The sequence below is a fragment of the Hyaena hyaena genome, unplaced genomic scaffold (assembly GCF_003009895.1).
Source record: "Hyaena hyaena isolate Hyena2069 unplaced genomic scaffold, ASM300989v1 scaffold_2371, whole genome shotgun sequence".
NCBI classification, from domain to species: Eukaryota; Metazoa; Chordata; class Mammalia; order Carnivora; family Hyaenidae; genus Hyaena; species Hyaena hyaena.
In genome coordinates, this window is record NW_024083008.1 from 19122 (window position 1) to 36882 (window position 17761).

General features: G+C 38.7%; 1 pseudogene; it reads right to left on the minus strand.

Moving 5' to 3' along the window:
- Window positions 1–908: 908 nt before the first annotated feature.
- LOC120227469 overlaps window positions 909–17761 on the minus strand; it is a 31458-nt pseudogene continuing 14605 nt past the window's right edge.

Consider the following 17761-nt stretch of genomic DNA (forward strand, 5'->3'; position numbering starts at 1 on the left):
AGCTCCAAATCCACATTGCAGAAAAACTATAATAGCAAAGTGTTCAAATCCTGAGTGCATTTAGCTTGACATGGTAGCTCACATTACTGAGATGGGAGAACCCTTCTACTCCACACCTATTAGCACTTACTTCCTTGTCCTCAAAACATGCTAATAAAAACCCTTAAAGTGGTGTTTTCACACTTTATACCTAGAAATGGACATTTAAAGAGAAAAAGGAAAAATATAAAAAATCAGGAATTCATAAACTTGTTCACTTTTATACAACAAACATTGTTTTTGACTAGCACCTGGACTCCAGGCATGGCCTTAGACATGTAACTATGTCTTCACAAAAGACAAAGTATTTGTGAATTAAAAAGACCTTACTTTCTAATTAGATATAACACTATAAGCAAATACATAAATGCATAATTATTGCATGCGTGTGTTTGTTTTCTTTCTTTTTTTAACTTTAAACCAATTTTTATTACACAAAGGTTGTCACATAATTGGATATTTCTTAACTTTGTATACAATTATTCTTACTCTCCACAGAAAGGCTGCTTCTTAGCTTTTCATCTGGTGATGGCAAGCACTAAAATCTTGACTTTAACAGAATAGTAGTAAAAATGCCTGTGATTTAAGTTGAAAGCAGTACATTGGTACATGGCTCTTGCATTCAGTTATCAGGAATGTACAAATGTCGTTTTATTTAGAGATACAAAATAAATTATCTGTAGGCACGGACGACAGCAGTAAACCATTATACATTTCCAACTGAAACCAGTAACTGATGGTTATAGTGATTTTCTTAGACATCAGCCAGCCTTCTCTTCAGTCATTTGCTTCAACTGACTTCTCTGAAGTTATTGTTGAGACACACTGCCTTCAGCTTCCTCTCACAGTTCATTAACAATGGTAAAGCACTATTCTAGGAATGAGAACATGCCACCGCCCATTCCCCCCATTCTGCCCATTCCAGGGTCCTTCTCTTCCTTAGGAATTTCAGGGACTATAACTTCTGCTGTAGTTAACAGAGAGGCCACACCAGCAACATCCAATAAAACAGTTCTTATGAGCTTAGTCGGATCAATGATTCCCTTTTCTACCATATTCACAAAATCTCCAAGTACAGCATCTTAACCAATCTCTGAGGAACTCTGAGTAATTTTCTCAACTATCAATGATTCTTCAATACCTGCATTCTTAGCAATGGTCACCGTAGGAATTTTGAGTGTTCTCTTAATGATTTCTATACCAATTTGTTGATCTTCATTAGCTGGGTTATTGAATCCAAGGCTGGAATGCACCAAAGCAGGGCACAAACCCCTCCCAGAACAATGCCTTCTTCAACAGTAACTCCAGTAGCATCGAGGGCATCTGTAACACTGTCTTTCTTTTCATTCACTTCAACAGCATTTGTGCCACCAACCTTCAGCACACCAACTCCATCTGAGACTGTTGCCAGACATTCATTCAGCTTTTCCTTTTCATATTCACAAGTTGTGGTATCTAACTGCTCAATAATTTCTTGGATACGTTTTCCAATTTGAACCTAGTCACCTATTCCTTTTAAGAGCATTGTGTCATCTTTGGTCACAATGACCTCTACAACTTTTCCTGAGTCATGAGGCTGAGGATCTTCAAGATTTAGAGTCAACCCTTCTTCTCCGAACACTGCACTGCCAGTAGCAATGGCCATATCTTTAAGCTGGTTCTTTCTATTTTCACCAAAATCTGGAGCTTTGATGGCTACAACCTGAAGAACAACTTTTAACCTATTCAAAATGAGTGTACTCAGGCTTCTCCATCATTGTCTTCCGCAATTATGACCAACAGCTTACGGTGAGCATTGGCAATGTCAAGAGCAAGTATAGTAGACTAGACACTAGAAATGTTCTTTTCACTCAACAGAATATAGGTATTTTGTAATTCACATTTCTGCCTTTTTGATGTATTAATAAAGTATGGAGAAATATGACCTCTATCAAAATTCATACCTTCAAGAATTTCTAATTCATCATTTAGTGTTTTTCCATCTGTTCCTGTGGTGACACCCTTTCTTCCAACCTTTTTCATTGCATCAGAAATGATATTGTCAATTTCTTTGTCTCCATTTCATAAATGGTAGGAACCTCAATAATTTCTCCAGAGGTTGTCACAGGTTTAGACTGCTTCTTTTTTTCCAAATGTTTTATTTATTTCTGAGAGAGAGAGAGAGAGAAACAGCATGAGCAGGGGAGGGTCAGAGAGAGGAGGAGACACAGAATTTGAAACAGGCTCCAGGGTCTGAGCTGGCTGTCAGCACAGAGCCTGACATGGGCCTCAAAACCACGAACTGTAAGATCATGACCTGAGCCAAAGTTGGATGCTTAACCGACTGAGCCACCCAGGCGCCCCTAAACTACTTCTTAAGTTCAGCAACCATTCCCGTTAAACCTAGTCAATATCTGCATTTTAACAAGATTCCCAGATTATACATGCATGCATTAAGCCTTCTAAGCAACCCTGTAGAGACTCTATTTCTCCACGTGTGACCCCTCCAATGAGTCACCTAGTAAACAAAGATAATGTAAAATGTCATTGTCCTATGAAATCCAATAAAGTTTAAGGTAAAATTTAAATGCCATTAGGACATGATTTTAGTTGAAAAAAGTGATTACACATTTTAATGTTTTAAGAAACTATGGAGGAGCCCTAGAGAATTGTGTTTGCTTTAGTCAAATGGGTGAATATCACTTAATGATATGTCTTACAGAAATCTAAGCTTCCAAAAGAAGTGTGATCTGTTGCAAATACTGTTTTTCTTGAAACAGAATTCAGAAATATTAGTTTTGAAAGAACATATGTCAAAAAACCCCACCAGCAGTGGGATGGCTAGTCATGTTACATCACTAGACTTGCGTTAAAATGGAGACATGGAAGGAAAGTTCCAGTAACTCAAAGACCAAAAAGACCTGCTATTCAGGTTTAAGAATCATGTAAATTTTATGTTTAGTGTGAAGTGTGCACAAGAACACTGGGGCCAACCTACTCTATTAGGATAGTTTTCAAAGCTAATTTTGGCCATATCATCATTATAATACCATTCTATGGGTTTGGCTTATCCAACATTTAGCAAACATCTCTTTGGTAAAATCCTTTATTCACCCCCTTTTAACTGAAGATTATGCCAAACTGTTTGAACTTCTGAACACAGGCAAAATGAATAAATTGTCTCCAATGTAGAGTTATTGAAGATAATAATGAATGTAAAAGTCAATTTAAATGTGTTATAGATGAGAAAGTGACAAGTGTTATGGATAACTGAAAAAATTAGCCTAGCATAAAGGGAATCCAAGTATTATGAATTCTTATCACATTCTGAGGAAAAAAGATACGTTAGCTTTGTCCTGATTAACCAGTGTCTCCAAAAGATAAATTAATTCCTTTGTTTTAAAAAAATAGTTTATTGTCAAGTGGTTTCCTATAACACCCAGTGCTCATCCCCATAAGTGCCCTCCACCATGCCCTTGACCTCTCATCCCCTCTCCCCATACCCATCAGTCCTCAGTTTGTCACTGCTAAGAATTTACCCAAGGTATCCAGGAGTGCTGATGCATAGGGGCACGTGTACAACAATGTTCACAGCAGCACTCTCAACAATAGCCAAATCATGGAAAGAGCCTAAGTGTCCATCAACGGACGAATGGATCAAAATTAATTCCTTTTTATTTTCCTTTTCTGACTATCCTGTGGCACAGTATGAAGGGCACATTTCTCTTGAAAGATTTGAATCAATTGGCACCCGATCCCTGAAGAAACCCAAACTACAAAAGTCTCCATCCATAGAGAAGAAATTAAGGAAACATAATTGTTAGGGTTTGAGCTGTAGTATTACCTCACAATGGGATTTTTCTCTCAAGGAAACTTATGATGAAAAAAATACCATCATCTTGAGATCCCCTTTGAAAAATGAAGCAGAGTTCTATTGAACAAGAAGCACTAGGTGCTGAGACAGAAACTCCCAATTCAAAAACTATCCCAGAAAATTGGTATATGGAATTGAATAAACTTAATTAATTCCTTTTTAAATTTTATTTGAGAGAGCGAGGGAGAGGGGGGAGACAGAGAGAGAGAGAGAGAGAGAGAGAAACTTCAGCAGGCTCCACGTTCACCTCAGAGCCTGACTCAGGGCTCAATCTCATGACTATGAATGATATCCTATCCTGCGCTGATATCAAGAATAGATGCTCAATCAACTGAGTCACTCAGGTGCCCCCAAGAACTTGTGTTTTATTAAGGGAAGATAATAATGAATGTAAACATCAATTTAAATGTGTTCTAGGTGAGATGGTGATAAGTGTTATGGATAACTGAAAAGATTAGACCAGTGTCAAGGGAATCTAAGTTTATTGGTGGTGTACAGATGATAACAAATAGAGTATTAAAGAAGTTAAGGTAAATATTATTGATAAAATGAGCGTTAAGCCAAGGCAGAACATTGTGGAATTCTTTAGGCATGTATTGGAAGATGAATATCTCGGGCAGAGAGAACATTATTTCAAAAACCATGAAGGGACTTTGGGTTTCTAGTTCTGCATGTTCTAGTTCCAAGGATCTTGGAGGTCACCATTCTGTCCTAATAAGTATAAAGCTAAAGATAGTGAAGAATCAATAACTCCTCTTGGAACTACTTAGCAAGCCACTGTCCCCAAGATTGGAGAGACAGACAGGTGAAAACAGAGAGTGACAGTTTACTCACAAGAGGAAACTGTCAAGGGAACCAGTGCCTTGAGAAATGCTGTGAGCAGTGCCTTGCTCAACTGACCAATATAGTGAGATTGACCTCCGAGAGCTCAATTAGGTCCCCAAAGTAAATGTAAGAGAAAAATCCCTGCCTTAAGGAGAATCTAGTCAACCAGACAGTACCCTGCTGGGGTACCATCAGTGTCTGATAATTATAGGGGTAGAGAAATGGCCAACTTCAGTCTCCTGTAGCCTTCCATGTGGAGGTAGGGAATAAGACACTTCAGTCCACTCTAGTCATCCAGTCCCCATTTACAGAGGAGAAAAAACACTGAGAAACACTATTGAACTTCACAATCCAGTGACATAACTACACCAAAAGCCTAACCTCACAAGATGACTACAGAATGCTCCCCTCCCTCTACATCTTGCCACCCTATTGCTAAAGGCCTGTTTATAGCAGCTACTATTACCTGGAATATCATGTCTGGCTATCAAGCAAAAATTGCAAGACAGATACAAAAAGGCAAAGAGAGAATCTGAAGAGACAGAGTAAGCAGCGGAATCAGAGTTGGTAGAGACATAAGAATTCTCAGATCAGGAATTTAAATCAACTGTGATTAAAATGCTAGAGATCAAAAACACTTAACCAAAATGAAGAATGCCTTTGTTGGGCTCATTAGTAGATTGGATGTGGCTGGGAAAAGTATCAATGAGCTTCAGGATAAAGCAATAGAAACCTCTAAAACTGAAAAGGAGAGAGAACAAAGATCAACCAACCAACCAACCCCACCACCACCACCAACAACAACAACAACAATAAAAAGAACAAATAATGTCTGTGGGATAACAAGTACAAAAGGTATACCATATATATAATGGGAATAACAGAAGAAGAAAAAGAGAAAGAAAGAGAAGAAATATTTGAAGCAATGACCGAGTATTTTCCCCAAATTAAAGTTACACACCAAACCACTGATCCAGGGAATTCAGAGAACACTAAAGAGAATAAATGCCAGCAAAAACTGTACCTAGGCATACATTTTCAAAGTACAGAAAAGCAAAAATAAATAAAAAATCTTGAAATAAGTCCAAGTCAAAAAAACACATCACCTACAGAGAAACAAAGACAGGAATTACGTCTGACTTAGAAAAGTGGGATGCAGAGCAGGAAAGGATTCTGCCTCAGGTCCAGGCCCAGTACAAATAGTGCTACCACTTTGGTCACGTGACACAACAGACTCTACGATGAAAGTTATATGCATGGGATAAGAAGCAAATGGACCTTATTATCAGCTTCAGTGAGAGAATGATGCAGTTCCTGAGCATCATGCACCATTCAACGTCATTGACAAGAGTGTTACGGCTTTTGAGAAAGCTCCTGGTCTGTTTGTGGGCCCTAATAAAGGCGTATCTCTTGCCCAGGAGACACCAAATGATCATGTACCCAGGACTGCCCTAACGTCCTGGATCCCATCAGATCATCCAATAATTAGAGATGGGCAAAGCAGCAATCTATCATAAGATGACAATGGTCCCTCCAAATGGATCTCAGGTAGTATCAGAGGGATGATTAGACTTCAATCAAATGTGTATTTGAATAACTCTGGAGGAGAAGCATGTGGATAGAGCTGTGGGTGTGTGTCCAATGGAGACAGCTCTTTGTGTTTTATATCAGTGCCACAATATCACCTGCTGAAGACATCACTGACCAGGTAGACAGGTTGTCAGCCAGTCTGTGTCCTCAGACATTTCAGGGCCAGTACAATGGACCCGTGAACTGAGCAACCACGTAGGGAAGGAGGCTATGCACGAACCCAACAGCCTGAGCTCTTCCTCATCATGGCTGATAGAAATTAAATAAATTTTTAATTCCAAATAAAGATTACCGCAGTGCTGGGGCTGCTATTGACTGTTCATCTTGTCACTATGAGACTGATTCTGGGCCATCGACATGGCCCCATCACTTGAGGAAACTAAACAGGCACCTGGAGCTAAGTTGTGTATATCTGACCCCTTCCACCTTGTAAGAAGCAACAAATGTTTTGATCCTACTTGGATTCACACAAATTCCAAAGAAAGATTTACTCTCCAGACTAAGATGAAGATGTTTTGGCTATTATTAACTGACAGGTCACAGAATCTCTACCTTATCATCGTGGTATATCAGATGTTTAACAGCATTTCAGTGTAAGAGACACATTTATGGTGAGAAGGGAGAAAAAGCAAGAGACCATGAAGCCAACATGACCTCCTTATGTCACATTATTCAGAAGCTACTGACTGACAGAACGTTGAAAGGGCCTCTTGAGTAGTGTTAAGAAAATTGTTGGGAAATGATAAGCTAGCATGGATAGTACACTTTTTCACAAGGCTCTATAAACTCTGAATCAATGGTCATGATATGCTGTGCAGTGTCCCTGAGAGCTAGAGTATCAAGACTGATATTGGAATCCAGGAGATGAAAGAAAAAGTAGCCCATATCATGATAAACAAAAAGACCCAGTTGGGGAGTTTATTGTTTCTATCGCTTCAAAGTGAAGACTGATGGACCTGGCAGTTCTTTGCCTGAGAGCATTCACTGCTACCTGCATGGCAGACTCAAAGCAATGGGGGAATTAACACCCCCAACAGCAGCCTTCGACCTGTGACTGATGGGAGTTGGTATAGAGGTACCTCAGCCCCTGGTCACACAGATGGGTCACCTGTGAGGTCTGTGTTCCTAACAGGCTTCCAGTGTCTCCTCAACTATTGGGAGCTCTAGCTGCCCACAGTAGTAGTCTCTTTTTGGACAACCTCCTTTTTCTGTCTCAGTTTCTCACTCCTTTAATGGTGTTTCCTTCAACTCCCAGATAAATTACTCAAACTTGAATCTTTGTTTTAAGTTCTGCTTCTAAGACACACAGATTGGGAAACCAACCTGGCCTCAGAAACAACAAGATAAAAATATTAAAGGTTAGATGGTTAAGAAGAAACAAAACAAAACATCTCTGGTTTTTTTTTTTATTTCCTAGAATATTTCTTAAATCTCTTTTCACAGCCAACAGACGGGGGAAGCTCTTTTCCTTGGCATTCTGAATACAACTAAACTTTGGTCTGTACATGTGCCTGTGCGTGTACGTATCTGTGTGATTTTAAGCATTTTTAATATGTCTTTTAAGTTGACATTATATTTCTTTTGTTTTCTTTTTTAAATGAATAACTATTAGTTTCAGGTGCACACCATAGTGGATTGGTATTTTTATAAACTATGAAATAATTCTCACAATAAATCTAGTTACCAAATGTCATCACACAAAGTTATTACAATTGTACTGATTATGTTCCATATGCTGTACATCACATATACATGACTTACAAATTTTATTACCAGAAATTTGTATCTTTTAATCCCCCTCATTTTCTTTATTACCATCCCTCCTTCGGTAATCAATAGTTTGTTTTCTGTATCCGTGAGTCTGTTTGTGTTTTGCTTTGTTCCCTTGTTTGTTTGTTTTTTTAGGTTCTACATATAAGTGAAATGATACGGATTCACCTTTTTCTGTTTGCCCTAATTCACTTGGCATAATTTGTTCAAGGTCCATCCATGGTGTCACAAATGGCCATATTTCATTCTTTCTTATTGCTGAGTAATATTCCACTGTGTGTGTGTGTATGTGTACATACGCACACACACAAACATATATCAGATTTTCCTTATCCATTCTTGTATTGTTAAATGCTTGTGTTGCTTCCATTTCTCTGCTATTATAAACACTGCTGCAATATTATAAACACGCACATACACACATAATTTTCAAATTGGTGTTTTCATTCTTTTTGGATAAATTACCAGAAATGGAATCATTGGGTTGTATGGTGGTTCTAGTTTTAATTTTTCAGGAGCCTCCATATTGTTTTCCATACTGGCTGCACCAATTTACATTCCCACCAACTGCATACAAGGGTTCTCTTCACAGCCTCACTGACACTCATTTTGTCTTTTTGAGAATATTTTGAAAAATAAAAGATACATTTTAAAGTAGTAAGAGTAGCTATGCCTGTTTGATTAAATCAAAGATAATCTCTGGACCTCAGGAAACATTAGTAGCATTAGTAATAGTGGTGTATGGAAAGTAGAAATTTTTATACAGTTAGGAATAGATATAGACACTTGGGTGCAACAGATGTGCTTCAGGGAGCTTACAAAAAGGCTCAAAGGGGTTTATGTCCAAGCTGCATACAGCTGGGCTTGTAGTTACTCAGAGTGCCACTTTAGTGTCATCTTTGCCATGAATTTTCCCTGTGCCCAGATTGGTATCTCCCTGGGCATTGAACTCTGATATTCTAGCTGGACCCTTCTCACTGCAGACATCACAAGACACATAATAAACTGTATGACAAGGTACCGTTCTGTACTAGATAGAAGTCTCCTTCAAGTCCGGGGTCTACACTGGAATAAGTTCTGTATTCCCACTCCCTATGCCACCAAGTGCAAATATTCGTACAAAAAAAAAATAACTCGATATTCTCAGGTGCTACCTTTAGAAGGCTTATGACACAGACATGTCCACTGTATCAGGAAGAAAAACTAACAGTGGGCCATTGTAAACAATTAAGGAAGTTAGGAATCAAGTAATGTAAGCATTAGTGTCTGGGCCTATGAAATGTGAGTAATACCAGTCTGCTTTATAGGAACATCATAATGATTTAATGAATGAACTTGCAAAAGCTTTAGCACATATTCTGTCAAGGAGCAATTTGTGAATAAACAGTAGTTATCATTATGGTTAATTTATTAAGAAAATTTAGAAAAACCAGAGCTAGAAGATATATTTGAAAACATATTTAGCATTATGTTCAAGGGTATGTGTCCTTAAATCGGAACTTCTTAAGATTAAACTCCATCTTCGTCATTTGTCAAAAAATTTGCTTGCTTTCTCTTTGTCGGTTTCATCAAATGTATATATTGTGCATAAAATTGTTTGACCTCAGTAATATAATGCATCTCAGTCATTTAATAAATGTCATTTTGTAAGCTCAATAAATATTCAGTTGTCGTGATCAATGTTTTGGCTTTTTTCCTAATAAGAAAGCCTCTACTCAAAGCAGTTGGGATTTGTCCAAAGCCACAGAGCAGATTGGGTTCATTGTTGGCACTAGAATCCAAGTTTCATGATCCCACCCCAGTGTGTGTGTGGGAGGGTAGTGCGGGGGGGCGGGGGGGGGGAATGGCACACATTAAAAAGTCTGCTAAGATCTCAAAACAAGAAGTCCTAACTATAATAGGTCTAGATCCAACACAGAAGCAGTCTTCTAAACCTGGCCTAGAACAAGAAAAGACCAACAGCTGGCATTATATTCACAAACAAAGAGGTTGGTTGTATTGTCAATTTCATCAGATGTTTTTCCTCTCCCAGCTCAGAATCACTGCAGAAAATCTAAAGTTCACTGTTAATATCCTTCCCACACCACAATGTCTCCTTTGCCCAGTAAGCTTCGGATATCCCAATTATGAACTCTGCTGCCGATTCAGAACAGAATTTCCCACAATAGTGCTCCTGAAATCCTTCCTGTTAGTTAATTGATTTGTAGAGACAAAAACAGGCTTTTTAAGAACTTAAAGAGCATCACTGAATAAGGTTTATCCATTAAATCACTCTAGTGTTAATGGAGTAGAAAATATCACCTTACCTTGTATAGGCAGTTCAAATAAAACTGACAGTTCTACTCCCATTCTGAGAGCAAAGCTATAAGTGAGTGAAAAATAATTTGAGAACAAAAATATTGAAATACACTTTTGAAAAGTCTGTCCTGAGATTGGACAGAAATAGAAGTTAATTACTTCCTTATGCAAAGATGGGGTGCATTCATTAAGAGAGCAGTTTGCCAGTATGTAACCGAGAAAGAAAGAAAGAAAGAAAGAAAGAAAGAAAGAAAGAAAGAAAGAAAGAAAGAAAGAAAGAAAGGAAGGAAGGAAGGAAGGAAGGAAGGAAGGAAGGAAAGAAGGAAGAAAAGAAGGATGGAAAGATAAGTGAGCTCTAAAAACAGGCTACATGGGGAAGTTCCTACTCACATTATTACATGGAGTAAGGAATCTTATGGCAGCTTAGGCAGATGCCACTAAATATTGCAATTTTAGTCACAAATTCTTTATCCGCTTCCACATCGACCAAGCAAGCTTCAAACTAGTGTGTGGCACACCACATCCCCATATGTAGATATTTTCTGGGGAGCCTGAATGAATGAGAAGCATATGAGTTTCACTGTCTATAGAAACGAAATGCCTAACGATGAAGTCATAAACTGAAACTCACCTTTTGTCTGTCATTCTCTTGTGAGCTTTGGGGCTTTTAGGTATCACGCTTGTTATATTCTTTGGCTCAAGTCAGAAGTCATCAACCCAGTTACACTCGAGACCAAGATTTTGTACTTGGAAACCTATCTAATCCTGGACTAGAAGAAGTGTCTGAAGTCCATAGGCAACTTCTTAGCTTCCTCCATGGACTTAACTTTCAAACATCAACAAATCTTTTTCAGTGAATATTCAGCTTAGTTATGTATATAGTCCTGTTTTGTTCTCTGTCGAGATGGAAATAAATATTCCCTGGCTACTTCGTAGACTTAATGATGGTGCTTAATGTGCCATGTAGCCTCTTTCTCAGCCAGGTGGGCAGTTGGACAATTTGATGATATAAAAAATACTAAGGTCCGCTGACAAAGTATATCCAAAAGAAGAGCAAATGTGATGTAATACTGTTTAAGGCAACGTAAGTGACAGCTGAAAATCTGTTATACTCACACATCTATTTTCCAGCTGGTGACTTATGAATCCTCCCTGCCTCAGCCTCTCCCTTTGTTTTTCCAAAACAGTGAAAGGTGATTGATTTCACTAATTTCACATAAAGCACTGCCCTTCCTAGTCATGTATACTTGGGTGATTGCTTTATTCTGGCTTACATAAAATATTTAGCTGAATGGCACTCTAGAAATCAAAGAATCCAACTTTTTATTTTACAAATAAGGAGATGAAGATCTCACACATACAACATGATTCATGGTCATGTAACTATTTGGTGAAAATTCCAGGCTCACCTAAGGGGAGGCACTGGTGTCATGGTATAAACGATCTCAACAAAAACAATACGGAGGTTTTATTGGAGGTAAAATTGACCCCAACTCAAACAAGTGAGTGTTCACTGACGTTTCTAGGTTCTAAAGTGAATTCGTGGCCACAGTAATCTACGTGAGATAATTTCAAGTTTGTTGAAAATCTCTGGTGCCCCATTTAAGAACATTTGCAAACTGTACTGACACCTGATCAAAGAATTCAAGTACAGTCTGGCAATGTCTGACAGGCTGTGATTAAAATGGCATTACTTGGGTTGGAGGCAAGATAGGGAAGAAGTAAGGAGTTCCATATTTTTCGCATGCCTGCATCTCTCAAACACAATGGCTGGTGGAGGCAAGATGGCGAGGAAGTAGGGAGCATCATGCATTTCGCTCACACTCATCTCTCAGTGTCATAGGACACTGAGCCACAGGAGTTTGGGAAGAGAAAGAGACAGAGTACACTGGGAAGACAACCTCATAAGTGTGTGAGTGCGACTGGGGAAGATAAAAGTGGGCTGGGACCAGAGACAGAGGGGGGGGAGTGAGCCCAGCATGCGGGCAGCTGCGGTGAGTGCAGAGGACAAGAACTGTCCCTAGAGAAGAGAAAAACCTCGGAGAGGACGGAGAGGGATCTTATCATCCCATCTCTAATTGCAGGGTGTTCGAATGAGATACTATCTCTAGCTATGGTGCTTTCTTTGGGCCAGGTTTCTGGTCCCAGGAGGCACCAGGAGAAACTGCTCCCCTTCTCCCCCTACTTGATCAATGACTGGAAAGTGGCTCAGCCTGTGGGAGTACACTTCGGGAGGTATCATTAAAGCATACAGAGTATGATCTGAAATGATGCGGGCCTTGGGACATAGAACATGGCACACATTGGCTACTCCCGTGGCCCAGGGATATTGGACCCAAAAGAGTGATTTGCAATGCGTGGTATGAGAAAGGACTGGGGCACCGCCATTTTCCTACCCACAACTACCAAGGTGGGGACCGCCATTTTCCTACACACAACTACCAAGGTGGGGCCGCAGGGAGTGGCCTGCGGGACCGCAGTGGAGGCAAGACCTGCCCACATCAAACTATGTCCACCAGAGCTGGAGAGCTTCTTCCTTTCTTCCTTTCTTCCTTTCTTCCTTTCTACCTTTCTTTCTTTCTTTCTTTCTTTCTTTCTTTCTTTCTTTCTTTCTTTCTTCCTTCCTTCCTTCCTTCCTTCCTTCCTTCCTTCCTTCCTTCCTTTCTTTCTTTCTTTCTTCTTCCCTTTTATTTTTTTTTATTGGAGTCCGGGGCAAGACCAACATTGATGCATTGCCATGATTAACTCTAGATCAATTCTTGCTATTCAGATATAGTTTCCCTCATCTCATTCTTATCTTTCCTCTCTGCTGGACTGGGCACTCTGGTCATTGGTTTGCTTAAACAGTCACATTTAATCCATCCTCTGGAGGCATATTCTACATCTCTGTTTTTAACTTCCTTTCTCTCTCTCTCTGGTATAATCAGACTATATAGTTTCTTGGGGTAACATTATCTTTGTTTCTTTCACAGATGCAGAGCACATAACAAGCTTTTCAAACTTACAAGAGACAGAAAGCTAGCCAAGATGACGAAATGGAAGAACTCTCCTCTAAAAATTCTAGAAAGAAATTACAGCTAAAGAATTGCTCAAAACAGATATAAGCAACATGACTGAACAGGAATTTAAAACAATAGTCATAAAATTAACTGATGGGCTTGAAAAAAGCAGGCAAGACACCAGACAACCTATTGCTACAAAGATTATGGACCTTAAAAATAGTTGTGATGAATAAAAAACATGCTACAAAAGAAGTGCATAATAAAGTGGAGGCGTCCAATGCATGGATTGAAGAGGCAGAGAGGAGAATAGGTGAATTAGAAGACACAATGACAGAAAAAGAGGAAGCTGGGGAAAAGAGAGATAAATTGATCCAGGCCAGGAAAGGAGAATTCGCCAACTGAGTGATGCAATCGAATGAACATTATCTGTATCGTAGGAATTCCAGAAGAGAAAGAGAAAGAGAAAGGAGCTGAAGGGGCATGTGAACAAATTATAGCTGAGAACTTCCCCAATTTGGGGAAGGAAACAGACATTGAAATCCAAGAGGGGCAGAGAACTCCCTTCAGACGTAACTTAAAGCGATCTTTTGCACAACATATCATAGTGAAATTGGCAATATATAATGACCAAGAGAGAATTCTGAAGGTATCCAGGGACAAAAGAGGCAGAGGCTTTCCCAAAAGGGGCCATAACATACAAAGGGAAACCTATCAGAGTGGTTGCAGACCTATCTACTGAAACGTGGGAGGCCAGAAAAGAATGGCAGGAAATCTTCAATGTGATGAACAGAAAAAATATTCAGCCAAGAATCCTTTACCCAGCAAGCTTGTCATTCAGAATAGAAGGAAAGATAAAGGCTTTCCCAAATAAACAAAAATTGAAAGAATTCATAACCGGCTAAAGGAGCCCTACAAAGAAATCCTGAGGGTGATTCTATGAGGGAAATGTTGCAAGGAATGCAAGGTACGAGAGACACCATTACAAGCGTGAATCCTACAGAGAACACAATGACTCTCAACCCATAGTTTTTAATAATAACACTGAATGTAAATGGACTAAATGCTCCAATCAAAAGACATAGGGTATCAAAATGGATAAAAAACAAAATCCATCTATTTGCTGTCTACAAGAGATGCGTCTTAGACTTGAGGACACCTTCAGATTGAAAGTAAGGGGATGGAGAAATATCTATCATGCTACTGGAAGTCAAAAGAAAGCTGGAATAACCATACTCATATCGGACAAACTGGACTTTAAAGTAAAGGCAGTAACAAAGGATGAAGAAGGGCATTATATAATAATTATAAGGTCTATGCATCAGGAAGAGTTCACAATTATAAATGTCTATGCACTGAATTTGGGAGGGCCCAAATATATAACACGATTAATCACAAACAGAAATAATCTTATGGATAAGAATGTGGTAACAGCGGGGAACTTTAATACTCCACTTACAGCAATGGATAGATTAACTAGACAGAAAATCACTAAAGAAACAATGGACCTTAACGACACATTGGACCAGATGGACTGACAGATATATTTAGAACTCTACATTCTGAAGCCATGGAATTCACTTTCTTCTCAAGTGCCCATGGCACATTCTTCAAGATAGAGCACATACTGGGACATAAAGCAGCACGCAAGAAATATAAAAGAATTGAGATCATACCATGCACACACTCTGATCACAATGCTATCAAACTTGAAATCAATCATAGGCAAAAGTCTGGAAAACCTCAAAACATGGAGGTTACAGAACACCCTACTAAAGAACGAATGGGACAATCAGGCAATTAGAAAAGAAATTTAAAAATATATGGTAAAAGATGAAAATGAAACAACATCAATCCAAACTCATTGGGACATAGCAAAGGCAGTCCTAAGAGGAAAATAGATTGCAATCCAGGCCTAGCTCAAGAAACTAGAAAAATTGCAAATATAAAATCTAACAATACACCTTAAGGAACTAGCAGCAGAGCAGCAACAGCACCCTAAATCCAGCAGAAGAAGAGAAAAATAAAAAAATAAAATAAAATAAAAATAAAATGAAATGAAATAAAATAAAATAAAAATCAGGGCATAAATAAACAATATAGATTCCAAAAAAACAGTTGAACAGATCAATGAAGCCAAGCGGTGTTATTTAAAAAATAAACAAAATTGATAAACCTCAGGCCAGGCTTCTCAAAGAGAAAAGAGAGAGCCCCCATATAGAAAAAAAATCGAGTGGAAATGGATTTATTATGACCAATCCCTCAGAAATACAAGCAATTATCAGGGAATACTTTGAAAAATTATATGCCAACAAATGGACTATCAAGAAGAAATAGACAACTTCCTAAACACACACGCACTACCGAAATTCAAACAAGAAGAGATAGAAAATCTGAACAGACCCATAACTAGGGTAGAAATTGAATCAGTTATGGAAAATCTCCCAACAAATAAGAGCCTTGGGCCAGGTGGCTTTCCTGGGGAATTCTACCAGACATTTAAATCAGAGTTAAAACCCCTTCTTCTCAAGCTATTCCAAAAAATAGAAATGCAAGGAAAACTTCCGGACTCATTCTATGAAGCCAGTATCACTTTGATTCCCAAACCAGACAGAGATCCAGCAAAAAAAGAGAACTACAGACCAATATCCTTGATGAACATGGATGCAAAAATCCTCGAAAATATACTAGCAAGTCGAATTCAACAGCATATAAAAAGAATTATCGACCATGATCAAGTGGGATTCATTCCTGGGTTACAGGGCTGGTTCAATATTCGCAAATCAATCAATGTGAAACATCACATTAACAAAAGAAAAGAAAAACCATGTGGTCCTGTCAATAGATGCAGAAAAAGGATTTGACAAAATACAGCATCGTTTCTTAATAAAGACCCTCCAGAAAGTAGGGGTAGAAGGAACCTACTTAAACATCATAAAGCCATTTATGAGAAACCATCAGCTAATATCATGCACAATGGGGGAAAACTGAAAGCTTTCCTCCTTGGATCAGGAACATGACGGGGATATCCACTCTCACCACTGTTGTTTAACATAGTGCTGTAAGTCTTGCATCAGCAATCAGACAACAAAAGAAATCAAAGGCATCAGAATTGACAGAGAAGCAGCCAAACATTTACTTTTCGCAAACGACATGATACTTTACATGGAAAACTTGACAGACTCCACCAGAAGCCTACTGGAACTGATCCAAGAATTCAGCAATGTTGTAGGGTACAAAATCAACATACACAAATCTGTTGCCTTTTTATACACCAATAATGTAGCGACAAAAAGAAAGAGAAATCAAGAAACTGATCCCATTCACAATTGCGTGCACGTGCACACACACACACACACACACACACACAGACACACATAAAATCCCTAGGAATAAACCTAACCAAAGATGTAAATGATCTGTATGATGGAAACTATAGAAAACATATGAAGGGAATTGAAGAAGACAGAAAGAAATGGAAAAACATTCCATGCTCATGGATTGGAAGAATAAATATAGTTAAAATGTCATTACTATCCAAAGCAATCTACACATTCCATGCCATCCCAATTAAAATTGCACCAGCATTCTTCTCATAACTAGAACAAACTATCCTAAACTTTGTGTGGAACCACCAAGACCCAGAATAGCCAAAGTAGTACCGAAGAAGAAAACCAAAATGGGAGGCATCACCATTCCAGACTTTAGCCTCTACTACAAAGCTGTCATCATCAAGACAGTATGGTATTGGCACAAAAACAGACACATAGACCAATGGAATAGAATAGAGAACTCAGAACTGGACCCAAAAATGTATGGCCAAATAATCTTTGACAAAGCAGGAAAGAGTATTCAATGGAAAAAAGACAGCCTCTTTAACAGATCACTCTGGGAGAACGGGACAGCAATGTGCAAAAGAAGGAAACTAGATCACGTTCTTACAGCATACACAAAAATAAACTCAAAATGGATGAAGGACCTGAATGTGAGACAGGAAACCATCAAAACCCTAGAGGAGAAAGCAGGAAACAACCTCCTTGACCTCAACTGCAGCAATTTCTTACTTGACACATCCCCAAAGGTAAGGGAATCAAGAGCAAAAATGAACTATTGGGACCTCATCAAGATTAAAAGTTTCTGCACCTCAAGGGTAACAATCAATAAAACTAACAGGCAATTGATGGAATGGGAAAAGATAGTTGAAAATGACATATCAGATAATGGGCTAGTATCCAAAATCTATAAGGAACTCACCAAACTCCATACCTGAAAACAAATAATCCAGTGAAGAAATGGGCAGAAGACATGAACAGACACTTCTCCAAAGGGGACATCCAGATGGCTTACAGATACATGAAACGATGTTGAGTGTCCCTCCTCATCAGGG